Source organism: Neolamprologus brichardi, chromosome 7, assembly GCF_056152115.1.
Source record: "Neolamprologus brichardi isolate AB-2024 chromosome 7, ASM5615211v1, whole genome shotgun sequence".
In the NCBI taxonomy this organism is placed as follows: Eukaryota; Metazoa; Chordata; class Actinopteri; order Cichliformes; family Cichlidae; genus Neolamprologus; species Neolamprologus brichardi.
The window spans coordinates 8,544,155-8,558,389 of record NC_142110.1 but is presented as its reverse complement, the minus strand read 5'-3'; the positions used below and the strand labels follow the sequence as shown (position 1 = coordinate 8,558,389).

The window sequence follows — 14,235 nt, the reverse complement described above, 5'->3', positions numbered from 1 at the left end:
AAAACCTCAACTTCATTGCTGGAGAAAACAAATCATGAACTGAACACAAAAATACTGAACACGAAAACACACAAGTATAACCCGATGGTACGACGCAACACTGAGCAAGGGCAAACACAGGGCTAATATACACAGGGAAGTAATCAGGGAATGGAAAACAGGAGGGAGACACAGCTGGGAGAGATTGGGGCTAACGAGTCAGGGGATCAAAGCTGGACACACTGACATAAGACACAATCCTTCAAAATAAAACAGGAAACAATACACACTAAACTAAGACACGGACTGGACAGAGAGAGACAGACTAGACACTGAACTAAACCAGCAATAAACACGAGAACACAAAACCTAAGAACTAATCCCTAAACAAGAATAACTAAAACATGGATTATTATTAATAATAATAATAATCATCATCATCATCATCATCATCATCATCATAACCAACAAAAGCACCACAAGAGAATAAGAAAACAATCCATAATGCAAAAACACACCAAAACATAACAACTCAAAGTACTGGGTCAAACTGACCCAGAACCGTGACAGGGCTAAATTTAAAATTATTAAACTTACTTAAGACAATGTATATTCTTCTATGACAAAAAATACAAGTGTTCATTTAAGCAAATAAACAGAGCCGTAAGAGATGTTTTTCAAAAATTGTTTTCTTTATTTTTATTTGCCGCTAACAAATCTTTTTAAAAGATTTGTAGCTTTTGTAGTGCTCCCTACTATGTGAACCCCTCACCAGAATGTTGAACTTTTTTAGTTCAAGCAAATTAAACCTCAACAATCAAATGATCCCCTGTGAGCAAGCACTAGGCACGGTGGAAAGGAAAAACTCCCTTTTAACAGGAAGAAACCTTTGACAGAACCAGGCTCAGGAAGGGGCAGCCATCTGTCACGACTGGTTGGGGGTGAGAGGCAAAAGAAAAGAAAAATGAGAGCACGAGTTAGCTAAATGTTGCTCATGTTGTCTAACATGAACAACGTATGGTTTTCTGGACTGTGGATGAAAAGCAGTCCATCATTACTAGTCTTTAAAAGGGAACTAATCCATCACTAAGGTAGCAATATGGCTCAAGGAGGCTATAGGCAGAGTTAAAAAGGCAATCACTGTAAAGCATTGAAAAGCCCCAGTAAGCTACAGGTATAATAAGGCCTACTGCGGCAACACCTAAACCTATTTTAAGTAGGCGTTTGGCACCATGACGCCATGAACCACTACTAGTCGGAACCACGTCAGGAGATGGTTCTGAGACAGGAGAATCAAGCTCTTAAGGTTGAAGACCAAGATTGTCCTGTGTCGGGACCACATCAGGAGATGGTTCTGAGACAGGAGAAACAAGCTCCTCAGGTTCAGGAGCAAGATTCTCCTGTGTCGGGACCACATCAGGAGATGGTTCTGAGACAGGAGAAACAAGCCCCTCAAGTTCATGAGCAAGACTCTCCTGCTGCAGAGGTTCACCAGTGATGTTGTGAACAGCAGCTAATACTTTTTCTTCCTCCTCCCTTGTCAGCTCATCCTTAAGATTATTAATTATTTCTCTTTTCGTGTTAAGATGTTCATAAAGTTCATCTATGAGATCTTGTTTATGAACAAGTTTGAAATTCTGCTTTTTGACTTTTTCTTCCAGCAGAAATATTTGTAGTGTCAGACTTTCTGTTGTCTTTTCTTGATACTCAAGATTTTCTAAATGTTTCTTGAGATTTGTGTTCTCTGTTTTTAATTTTTTTATCTCAGCAGCAATGCTGCTGTTCTCCTTAAGGAGATATTCTTCTTTCTCTTGAAAGTCATGGTGCATCCTCTGAATTGTGCTTACCTGCTCCTGCATTTTAGCCTCCAGAGATTCCACCTGTGACTGTTTTTCATCCAGTGCCTGTCTCACCTGACGCTGAAGAGTACAAATTTCTCTTTTCAGCTCAACTGTGAGTTCTGTCTTCTGAAATATTTCCCTATGTTGTTTTTCTATTATCTCTTCTTTTTTTATTGTTTTATGGTGAGCTTCTCCCACTTGCTGCTCAAGTCTCTCTAAAGAGTCCTTGAGATCTGTGTTCTCTTTCTTTTGCTCGTTTCTCTCACTTTCAATCTGAGACAACTGAGCCTTCATGTTTTTAAGCTTATCTCTTGACTGATGGAAATGATCTTTATAATAATTCTTTTTGCACTTTAGGGTGCTCAACTCCAACTGGAGTTCTTGTATTTTCATTTGAAGCTCCATAGGGTCAGGTATTTCTCTCTCCATCAACCCATACAGTCTTTGTGATTCCTCTCGAATCTCTCTGTCAGACTGTGAATTATTAAATGTTTCGTGTGACATTTCTTTAAAGGTTTAATGCAAAGTGTCGACAAGAAAAAATGTTTGCTTAATTGTTTAAGTTTAAAAATAGTCCCTTTCTGAAAGGTTTCTGGTTTGCAAAACACAACTCGCTGTTTCCGAAAATGTTCCAAGTAAAACTGTGTTTGCGAAGGTGAAGAGGGGGTATTTAAGGACTTTTGTGGCCGCGAATTTGACGTCAGTGCTCTTTGAGCCTTTGATCCTTTGTTCGATCACAGGATCACAGGACAGCTGTGCGTAATTCTGCGCATGCTCAGAGAATGCCCATTGAGATGCACGGTTTTGTTTTGTTTTGTTTTGAATTTTTTTAAATACCCTGAAAACAGTGTTGCCAACTTAGCGATTTTGTCGCTATATTAGGGAGTTTTCAAACCCCCTTAGCGTCGGGTTTTTTTTCTAAAAAGCGACTACACTGTAAAATGTAATATTGTGTTTAATTAAAAATATTAAATAGGCTGAACTCAGTTTTTATCAATTTGTTATCATAACTCGATTTAAATAAGTTGCCAGTACTTTTTATGCAAAAATGCTGATAAACTCAATTTATTTGAGTTGTCTTAACTTAGAGAAACTAAGTAAGATGGACGTTTTGTTTCTCAGTGCGGAAGGATGAAAGGTGTGTTTTGAAAATGCCCCGTCACTACCGTTCTCCTCCCTCTTGGATCAGTCCGCATGTTTATGGTGCCAGCATTTGTTATGGAATATGTTGAGCAAACCTGGAAAAGCGTCAGCTCAAGATATTATTGTTTTCATTGCTGTGAATCTTTACCTGATACACTGACTTGGTGAGTAAATGTTTACTCTTATTCAAACTGATTTTGTGGCTTCTCTTAGTTTAGCACCAGGTTTATAATCTTGCTAGCTAGTTAGTGTTAGCCTAGCGTTGCTGCTGCCGCTGGGCTCATGTTACTTAAAAATTAACACCACAGCCTTAAAAACCTTACATAAAACTATGTCTGTGAAATTTTCTGTTGATTGTTTGAAATAAAAAAGTGAAATAAAGGCCCAGACAAAATTCTTCGGGAGGTGCAGCCATTAGGGGTGGGGTGTGGGGGGTATTTTCAATCCATAGCCATAACTAACTAACTAACTATATATATATATATCATGTTTAACCTGAGTAGCAAAAGAGTGCAGGGGGATTGAAAAGAATAAGCCATGAGTTAGCTGTGCTCGCGGACTCTGAGCCTTGACCTCCCGGTCAGCTATCCCGCTGGTGGATAACAGAGCTCTCCGAAAACGTGGAAGCACTTTTGCAAATATGTGATATTTTGATAAATTAAGTAGATATTTGAGCATTACACAGCTACATTCTTGCCTGAAAATATCTTAAAAGGTTATTTTGTGACCCAGAAAGGGTAGTCTGGAGAAAAGGCGGATCCATTTGTAGGCAATGGCGGAGGAGCACGGCTAAAAAACGTATTACTTTTTCTGGGTCACAAAATAAACTTTTAAGATATTTTCAGGCGACAATGTAGATGTGTAAAGTTCAAATATATGCTCAATTTATCAAGACATCACATATTTGTAAAAATGCTCCAACGTTTTCAGAGATGTCCATTTTTTCATGCTTTGTGGCAGCTTTTGAACATCTGTGGCATCTATTAATGTCAAATCTAGCCTTTATTTAACAACATAAGCAAACTCTATGTTACAATAATTGCACAGCCATTAAGGATCAAATCAGTTTCTGAAAAATGTTCTGCTTTTTCTCCCTCTGCTTGCTTCTTACTGTCTTTGAGGCTCGGGACCAGCACTCCTGCTGTTGGACAGAAAGACATCAACTCAGTGGTAAGTATTTTGGTTTTCCAATATATTAGCAACTGTCAGTGACATTTATATTAATCAGGCTGAACTTTAATCATACTTTAGATCAGCCTGTTTTACTTATTGTTTTATTTGTGCTTTGGTTTGGGGAAGTTGTTTCTTTACTGATCTTTTCCTGTCTTCTGTTATTAGACTTGAGATATGACCGCACTATGCTGTTGCTGTTGACTCCAGTTAATTCTACAAGACATGCTGTGTAAGTAAACAAACAACAACAGTTTGGTCTGCATTTCTTGAAAGATCACATCCCCCAAACTTAGTTTAGAGGGTCTACACTGTATATAGTGACGTCTGCAAGTTTTCTAACAGCAAAATTTGTTTTGTGCCCAAATCATTTTGCACATCATTAGAATGAAAGTTATTGGCCATGTTTGCATAGCCCTTTTTAAAATGATGCTTTCATGACATTATTGTGTGTTGGGTGGTGGTCACAGCTATCCAGACTGACAGTGGGACATTGAATGTCACCTCTCTGGTGGGGAGGGTGCCTGAGATTGTGTAAATTGGAGTCTGTTTTATACCAAATGCAGAAAAAAATGTTTTAAGAAAGCAATTCAGTTCATGTTCCAAAAAATATGATTGTTTGCTTGCAGGACAACAGGAGAGATGAGTCCTCCGTCACAGATGGTGTGGTCAGTGAAGATGGTCGCCTGCAGGTTCAAGCTCATTGCATCTCCAACCCACATCCACTGCCACTGTACTTAAGGGAAGTTAAAGACTTTCTTCTGCACCTACATTTGGATCACCTCGATCCATGATAGTCATTTAGGCAGTAATGCCTGGACTGGAAACAAGCCATCCTTAAAATAATACAACATTCCAGCTCATGTGTTGGAATGCAAAACAAATGTGTTGTTTAAATTAGAGACTGCACTTGTGACAGAAAAACAAATATTTTATTTTGATTATATAAGTAATGTAAGTACAAAACAAACTTGAGGTAGGCCTAAACTTATTTTCAGAATAATTACATCTGAGACTTTGTTTCATTGTGAGATTATAACCATGATGGCAATATAATTGTTTGTTGTTCAGCAGAACAGTGTCCAGTATGTTGGCTGTTATACTTTGTTGTGTTTGAAAATAAAAGTTGGGCTGATTTTAACATCATTACAAAAAGTGTTGTTAATTATTTTTAATCACATTCAGGTTACCACAAATTGTTTTTTCATTTAGTTGAACTTGAAATGTTTGTCAGTAAGTAAACAATTAGTATTGTACAGTCAGAAATATCAAGTTATTCTTAATACTGCAGACTTGCAATGATGGCTGTTGTCCTAACAGTCATCTTAAGTAAGCTTTACTTAGTTTTTTTGAGGCAACGAGTTTCCTTAATTTTTTTGAGTTCTGGGAACTAATTCGATTTTACAGTGTAGCGACAAATCTGGCGACTTTTTCTGGTGTTATTGGAGGCTTATTTATGACAACTTTTGACGTGAAAGCGCTTGTTGCTCTTACTCTCAACAAGCAGCGGGTGCTGCCATGGGCACCTCGCTCGTGCCAAAGCGCTCACAGGCGGAGGATAGTCCTCCTCCAGCCGCTATCAGGGCAGGAGATGTTCACGTGCGCCCAAACTGCAAATGAATTGCGCACGAGCAAAGCCGCCGTTCCCGCACTGACTGTAACGCAGTCAATTCTTCTTTTACTGTTATGCTGTTTTGTGGATCACAAGGTTTAAAACTACTTGTAAACACACACACACACACACACACACAGTAACTCCATCCTAACCTGCAGCTGCAGCGCAAATAACAACGAAAATTGTTTGTAAACGTGTCCTGGAGTTTACAGGTATAGACAGTGCAACAGCTTCCAGGTCATTTATTCTGCCAATATGGCAAGAAGGTCATAACTGCTTCAAGCACTGTCTATATCAGGGGTAGGCAACGCCAGGCCTCGAGGGCCGGTGTCCTGCAGGTTTTAGATCTCACCCTGGGTCAACACACCTGAATCAATTGATTAGTTCATTACCAGCCCCCTGGAGAACTTCAAGACATGTTGAGGAGGTAATTTAGCCATTTGAATCAGCTGTGTTGGATCAAGGACACATCTAAAACCTGCAGGACAGTATCGGCACAGTATTGGCACTCGAGGCCTGGAGTTGCCTACCCCTGGTCTATATGATCTGGTCAGAGAGGCTGACTGCATCACCGCTGATGATGAGTACTAGCGGTTCTGAGACAGGAGAATCAAGCTCTTCAGGTTGAGGACCAAGATTCTCCTGTGTCGGGACCACATCAGTAGATGGTTCTGAGACTGGAGAAACAAGCTCCTCGGGTTCAGGAGCACTACTGCTCTGTTGCCTTGCATCTTGCTTTTTCTAGTTGCAGTAGGTTGTCTCAATTGTTCCAACAAGGTTTGTACTTAGACAAGCCTAACATGTTTCATCATGAAAAAATGTGAACTTTATTGCCATTTCCCCCCCAAAAATGTAGTAATAATATGTAATCTGACTGGTATTCAAAGGGTATAATTTCTGAATTTGAATTATATATTGGTTTTCATGACTAGCACCGTTGCAAATTTAAAAAATCAAGTCAATGAAAGTAGGAAAATGATTTAATATATACTAATTTGATAGCATTTTGTGTACGTAAACAGGAGGTGGCCATTTTGGCCATGAACAAGCTGAGAGGGAGTTTATTTGTTTTTCTGTCACTGCACAAAAACAAAGATGCATAAAATTCATTGATACTGTTAATTATTGCTAATGTAGACCGCTCATAGTTGTCCAGGATTGCCATGTAACCTGCGAGCCCACAAATCCTATTTATTACAGTGATGACTGCAAACTCTGAATGTTTAAGCTCAGAGTGTTTGAAAGTACACACTAAAGAAAGTGGTTACATTTCTCAGTTTGTTCTCATTAACATTGGAGAAGAGCGGCTGGGAGGCGTGATCCTGCACCGTGAGGCTGCCCTGACTTAAAAAGCTTGCTCTACCCTAGGCAGTTCAAACATAGAACACGTCTTTGTACAAGCACAAGACATAGCAGGCGTTAAATAAACTAGAAAAGGTTTGTCACCTGAACAGAGATTGTGTAGTCTATCCCAGGTGTCATGTGATTTACACATAAACTCCACAGCTCATTGAGAATAGCTGACAGCTCCTGCTTTACAGCTGGTCGGTTATAGAAAGTGTCAGACAGAGGCTATGCAAACATCTGACGCATGCACACACAAATAGAGGAAACATCAGCAGAGTTTGGTTTATACCACTGTACCTTGATCCATTCAGTCCACTGAGGAACACTGCAAGGAGCAGAAATCCACAGAACAACCTGCATATAACAGATGTAAAAACATTTTCTATACATGGGAAAAGCAGCAATGTTCTGACCTGTATTCAGCTGCTCGTGCATCAAATTCAAATTTTATTTGTCACACACACAACCATACACAGTATGACATGAGGTGAAATGCTTGTAGCTGCGCAATGCCCGACCATTAAATGACAGTCGTTTTACAGTATTTACAATTTACAGGCTATTACAAAATTTACAGATTTAACTTAGAAATTTACAGTAAAAATGTGCAAATAGCAGAAAGAGATTAAAAATTATAGGAAGTGTGCATGAAGAAAAACCAGAGTGCGTGTGGTGATGTGATGTGTGTGAGAGTCCAGTCTTATAGTGATGTGATGTGTGTGGGAGAGTCCAGCCCTACACCTGGTTCAGGGCCCAAATAGCCTGGGGGAAGAAGCTCCTCCTCATTCTCTCTGTTTTGGCCTTAGGGAGCAGAAGCGCTTCCCAGACCTCAACAGTGAGAAGAGTCCATTGTTGGGATGGGAGAGGTCCATCATAATCTTCCTAGCTTTGGCCTTGCACCGCTTGGTGTAGATCAGGGGTGTCAAACTCAAATACACAGTGGGCCAAAATTCAAAACTGGAACAAAGTCGCGGGCTAACGTTAATATTTATTGAAATATATTTATTCCTCCAGATATAAGAATGAATCTTTTCTTATGGACTCAAAGACGTTTTGCTGAAAAACTGAATATGGAACAAGCAAAGCTTAATACTAAACAATATATACATTAGCTGTATAATACCAGTAGGCCAGCTCTGATAGTAAATTGGTATGGCTTCGCGGGCCAAATGTAATTAGGCTGCGGGCCAAATTTGGCCCGCGGGCCAGAGTTTGACACCTATGGTGTAGATGGACAGCAGGTCAGGGAGCTCTGATTGAATGATGCATTCGGCCGAGCGCACCACTTTTTACAGGTCTCGTCTGTCCTGCTTGGTGCTGTTCCCAAACCAGGTGCAGATGTTTCCCTTCAGGACGCTCTCGATGGTGCAGGAGTAAAAGTTCTTGAGCACCCTCAGTGGCAGATTGAAGTCTCTAAATCTTCTGAGGAAGAAGAGATGTTGACGGGCTTTCTTAACCAGGGTGTTGATGTGACAGGACCATGACAGGTCCTGAGTGATGTGGACACCCAGGTATTGGAAACTGTCCACTCTCTCCACTGGCGTGCCACTGATGATGAGGGGCTTGTAATTCCTCGCCTGCTTTGTAGTGAAGTCCACGTTCAGCTCCTTAGTCTTGCTGACATTTAGGAGGAGGTTATTCTCCTGGCACCAGGTCTCCAGGTTCCTAATCTCCTCCAGGTAGGCCGTCTCAATGTTGTCGGAGATCAGGCCCACAACAACAGTTTCATCAGCAAACTTGACAATGGAGGTGGTGTCTGATGTGGCTACACAGTCATAAGTGTACAGTGAGTACAGCAGGGGGCTTAAAATACATCCCTGAGGCACTCCAGTGCTGAGTGAGATGGAGATTTGTTTTCCCACCCTCACTGATTGGGGTCTGTCTGTGAGGAAGTTGATGATCCACTGACACAGTGATGAGCTGAGTCCTAGATCCGTCAACTTGGTGAAAAGCTTAGAGGGAATCATTGTGTTGAACTGTAGTCCACGAACAGCATCCTAACATAATTCCCTCTGCCAGTGTCCAGGTGACTCAGGGATGTGTGGAGCAGGTGAGATATGGCATCGTCTGTGGAACGATTAGTCCGGTAAGCAAACTGAAGTGAGTCGATGGTGGCAGGAAGTGATGTGATCTCTCATCAGTCTTTCAAAACACTTCATTACAATTGAAGTCAGTGCTACTGGACGGTAGTCATTGTGGCAAGCGGGCTGTTGTTTCTTTGGAACAGGGAGAATGATGGACTGTTGGAACCACTGCTTGGGCCAGCGAAAGGTTGAAGATCTCAGTGAACACCGGTGCTAGCTGGTCAGCGCAGGCTCTCAGGACCCGGCCAGGGATTGCATCTGGTCCTGCTGCCTTCCTGGTGTTCACCCTCCTGAAGGTGTTCCTCACGGCATGCTCTGTGATGATGAATGTATCGTCTTCACTGGTGCACTCAGAGCGCGCCCAGCCGTTTGTTGTTTTAATTGTTTTCATTGCTGCAGCGTGGAAGCGAGCATAAAACCTGTTCAGCTCATCAGCCAGTGAAGCGTTGGAGTAAACAAACTAATTTTCAGTCAGTAAATAAAAATACAAACCTCGCAGACATGACAAATGAAAGTGTCCACTGTTTCAGCCTGGACTGCAGCAGAGTACTCACACACAGCCTGTCTGTCTAAAGGTCCCGCCTCCACCCAGAATCTTGCAGGGGCCTTTCTGAGCCTGAGACCCACTTTTAACCACCAGATGGCGCCTCATTTCAGGGCACAGCCTCTATCTATGGTTTTGCATGAACTTTTACTAAAGTGATACAGCGATGCAGCTTCAGGTGGTTTTAATTTTTATTTTTCATGCAAATTAGCTTATAAACCATCACATACTTGATACAATTTAATATCAGGTCCCATCCAGAGTCTCAGTGAAATGTTTCTCATGTATTGTTTCAGTGTAAAGGGGGATAAGAGAAGGGTAGACACTGTATTCATAGAGTAGATAAAGTAGGCTGTGCAAAAGTAAGGTGAAATGTAAATCTAGGGAAAGGCAGGGGTCTATGCCCTGAACACAAGGGAGCGTACTGAGCTTTCAAACAGCTGCTGTCAAACAGCAGAAAATGTTTTCTCAGAAATGAAAGCCTCTGTGCTTTAAAATTCACCAACATGCTAAAATTAAAAGTTAACGGCCTAGATTAAATGTCCTGTAGAGTGACCACGTGTGTGTGTGTGTGTGGGTGTGTGGAGGTTACAGATTTAAAGATGCTATGATTGTTGTTTGTCAGAGACCTGGAGAAACAGGATTATAAGCAAGTACAAGTAAATAGACAGCTCAGGTTGAGCGGTTTGGAGACAAAGTTAGAGAGGCAAAGTTGAGCTTGTTTGTACATGTGCAGAGGAAGGATTGTCAAAGGATGTTGAAGATGGAGCTGCCAGGCAGGAGTAAAAGAAGACAACCTCAGAGGAGGTTTGTGAATGAAGGAGGACAGAGGGTTGGTGTGATGTGGGAGGATGCTAGAGATGGGGTGAGATGGAGGCAGATGAAAAATAGTAATTTGTTGGACAAAAGTCAGATTTATTGAAAGTTTCCTCTGACAAGGGAACTTTTGTACCATAATCATAATTCAGCTGACCCTATTAGTTTCTATAGCAAACCTTCTACAGCCCGGCAGGAAGTGCAGCTAGGAAACAGTGCACTGAAAGACAAACCACTAACAGCATAATAAAACAAAATGTTGCATTATGATCATTTTATCTCAAGTTTTTTTGCCTTGGTAATCACTGGAGATCAACTGAAAGTTAAATTTGATTGACCAGACAGCCTGTTTGTCTGCCCAAAGTTAACATGAGAGGGAGAAACAGCAACAAAATGCTTGTTTTATGACAGTAAATCAACCCCATCTTTAAAAATAAACATTTTACTACTACAAGTTTAAATTTAATTCCCCCCTCAAATTGTTTCTCTGTTCCCCTTTAAAAAACAGTTTCAGAATATTGTCAGGAAGCAGGTTATTTATTGCTTTATACATAATCTGTGCAGTGAGAAAATGAACCAGATCTGTGAATTTTTGGATTTTAAGAATAGTGAATTTGCATGATCTCTGTAACCAGATTTATGAATTATCCTTATGGCCCTTTTTTGTAATATAAAGATTGATGATAGTGAACATTTGTAATATATATATATATATATTAGGGGTGCAACGATACACAAAATTCACGGTTCGGTTCGGTTCGATACTTTGGTGTCACGGTTCGATATTTTTTCGATACAAAAAAAATGTTCATGCCTTTTTATTAATTTGTCATTTATTAAATTTTCACGGCACATTCTGCACCACATCTCTGTGCGTTCATCATTTGTTTGAAGCCAGCTCACCTCCTGCAACCACTTTTCAGAGAATACGCGCTTCTTTTGTGGTTCGGACTCCTGACATTTCTTTGGAGGTGGAGGAACATCACAGTAATTGCTTAAAGGAGCTTCTTCGACATCTTTAAGAGTTCTAAACAAATGTCTGTCCTCCTCCTGAAAATCTTAAGTACGCAAACACGCGTTGCAACTTCTTATCTTGTGCGGGTTTTTATTTTGACAGCGAATGCGCACCTGCGGACCACTTATGTGCAGCCCTGGTTATTTAGCTCGTCATATTGCAGCCACAGAAATTCTTTTGTCCATGAAACCATAAAGCTGCACTTTCTTTTTTCCTTATAGTCTGATTTGTCATAACCTTTCCGTTTTGTGGTAAGCTTTTCTTTGGCTGTCACTTCTTCACCCTGACCTGCCTTATTTGGCTCAGAAGAACTAAAATATATATCCTGCTGCTTTTACACACGCACTAACATAACGCTCAGCGATTCTCTGCGCGATCAACCTCTCACATGTTTAAGCTGCGGGAGATTTCACTTGTCATGTTTGCATAGTAAGCTAACGATTGATAAGATGATGTCAGAGGAATTGGTGCGCAAATTATCATCACTCACCAATCAGTACTGTCGCTCTCTATACACAGTTCACGCGATTGCAAAGTGAAAGCAAAAAACAAGCGCAAATTCAAACGCGATTTCAGTATGTCACATATTGACAGTGGCCGATGCCAATGACATAATTACCCAGCTACATTTCCGAAAGAATGCAAAAGCATTGACATATATTTTTCCTTCCTACGATAGGCCGACGGGCAGGGCAGAGATAGATTTTGGTAGCCCGACTGGAAAAAAGCCCCGGGACGTCGGGCTAGCGATTTTGCGAGCCCTGTATCTGATTGAGGAATCACTCATCTTTGGAAAAGAGAGTTTATTATGGAGAAATGTCTCTTTCCAAAATAAAAGCTATACTATACGCTTCTTCTGGGCTATATTCTCAGCAGCATATTAAACATATCTGGTCCCCATAAGGAGAATCATGTGCTAACGGCTGTCTAAATGACTCGGCTAAAGTTTGTAGCATGCTGCTTGTTGTTTTTCTCTGCTTCCACTTGTCTTTGCACTAGGATGATGTCGGAGTAAATGTGCAGTCATATTGGTTGTGTTCCCACTAGTGCTGTCAGCGTTAATCTGAAATGACATTAACTTCACAACACGGCAAATCTCCGTTAACGAGCTACCGCGGATCGCCTCATGAGTGGGGCTGGAAGACGTCAACACATTAACGAGCTAACTGCGCTAACACACTAGTTCCCACCAATTGAGCATTGCTGGCACATCCAACATACTGTTTTACTTTTGTCCATGACACGCTTACCTTCAGGGTCATATGTCACATGAAAACCAAAATAGTTCCAAACGCCAGATCTGAATGAGGGTGGGGGAGGTTCAATTTGCCATGTTGCAACTAGCCTAGCTTCTGTCTCGCTAGCTTGCCCTGCGCTCAGTGAATCTGTGTTCAACTACTCCGCCTAGGCTGCACTGTCGAGCGCAGATCCACTGAGCGCTCAACACAGACAGCATCGTCAGAAGGAAAGTTGATAAAATAAATTAAAAATGTTGTATCGTTCGATACATATGCGTACCGAACCGAAAGCACTGTATCGAACGGTTCGATATCGATACGAGTATCGTTGCACCCCTAATATATATATATATATATGTATATATATATATATATATATATATATATATATATATATATATATATATATATATATATATATATATATATATATATGTAATATGAGACTTCCAGTTTAATTTATCATCTATAATCACACAAACTTATGTTCAAGTACTTTTTCAATTTCCACACCATCTATATGAATCTGCACTTGTGCATTTCTAAGGAAATTCCCAAATAAGATTCATTTAGTTTTACTTAGATTTAGGGATAGTTTGTTCCTGTTAAACCATTTTTTAATTTTGCACATTTCTGAAGTAATTGTATCCAGCAGCTCCTTTAGATAGACACAGCTACTCCCCCTCCACTTTTGTTCCTTCTATTTACAAAATTCACATCATATCCCTCAGTCCAAAGTCCAGTCCTTTCTCAGCATTGATCCATGTTTCAGAAATTTCAATAATTTCAAGTGGATTTGTCAACTCATTTAGATATTCCTTTATATTGTTGAAGTTGGCATACAGACTGCTGCTGTTAAAATGGATTATTGATCATTTGTTTTTCGTGTTGATGGTGTGTTTAAACTGTTCATCGGTGAAGTAGCAGCAGTTATTGCTGATGTTGTAGAAGAAATTATTTTCTGGGTCTATATCCTTTTCTAAGTCTAGAACATTATGGTCTGTGTATCGAAATGTTCTCAGTTCCAGATGATCATAAACAGAATTCCAAAGAGTTATATTGATATTGTTGTCAGATGCAGATGAAGTTCTTTTAGACTGTGTTGGAGTCAAATTGTTAAATGCTGTCATTGTGCTACTTAAATTTGTAAGTCTTAGTTCAAACTATAGGATCAAAGACATTCCTTTGTCTCTGACCGCCTCTCCAGCCAATTTGTTGGTGGGGGAGGCTGACGTTTTTTTTATTATAGGCATTTATATATGTTTCTTGTGTGGTAAGCTTCCTGCTTTTATGATCCTTTTAGTGAGCAGGACACACACACACACACACACACACACATTCTTGCACATGCATACAGGTGCTTACACATGCACACACATAGTGCCTGATCTTTTAGAGCTATAGTGGGGTTTTACAATGGGAGGGGCTTGTGTGTACTGTAAA

At 40.4% G+C, this 14,235-nt stretch overlaps 1 long non-coding RNA gene and 1 pseudogene across 1 annotated transcript; one reads left to right on the top strand and one right to left on the bottom strand.

The window, feature by feature from the left end:
* Positions 1-467: 467 nt before the first annotated feature.
* On the bottom strand, positions 468-2,747 carry LOC148101943 (uncharacterized; annotated as a pseudogene).
* Positions 2,748-2,881: 134 nt separating this feature from the next.
* Positions 2,882-5,179, top strand: LOC148101942 (uncharacterized). The gene is made up of 4 exons (XR_015719232.1): positions 2,882-3,127; positions 4,085-4,133; positions 4,302-4,365; positions 4,763-5,179. It is a non-coding gene; the product is annotated as an uncharacterized LOC148101942 (long non-coding RNA).
* The last annotated feature ends 9,056 nt before the right edge of the window (positions 5,180-14,235 follow it).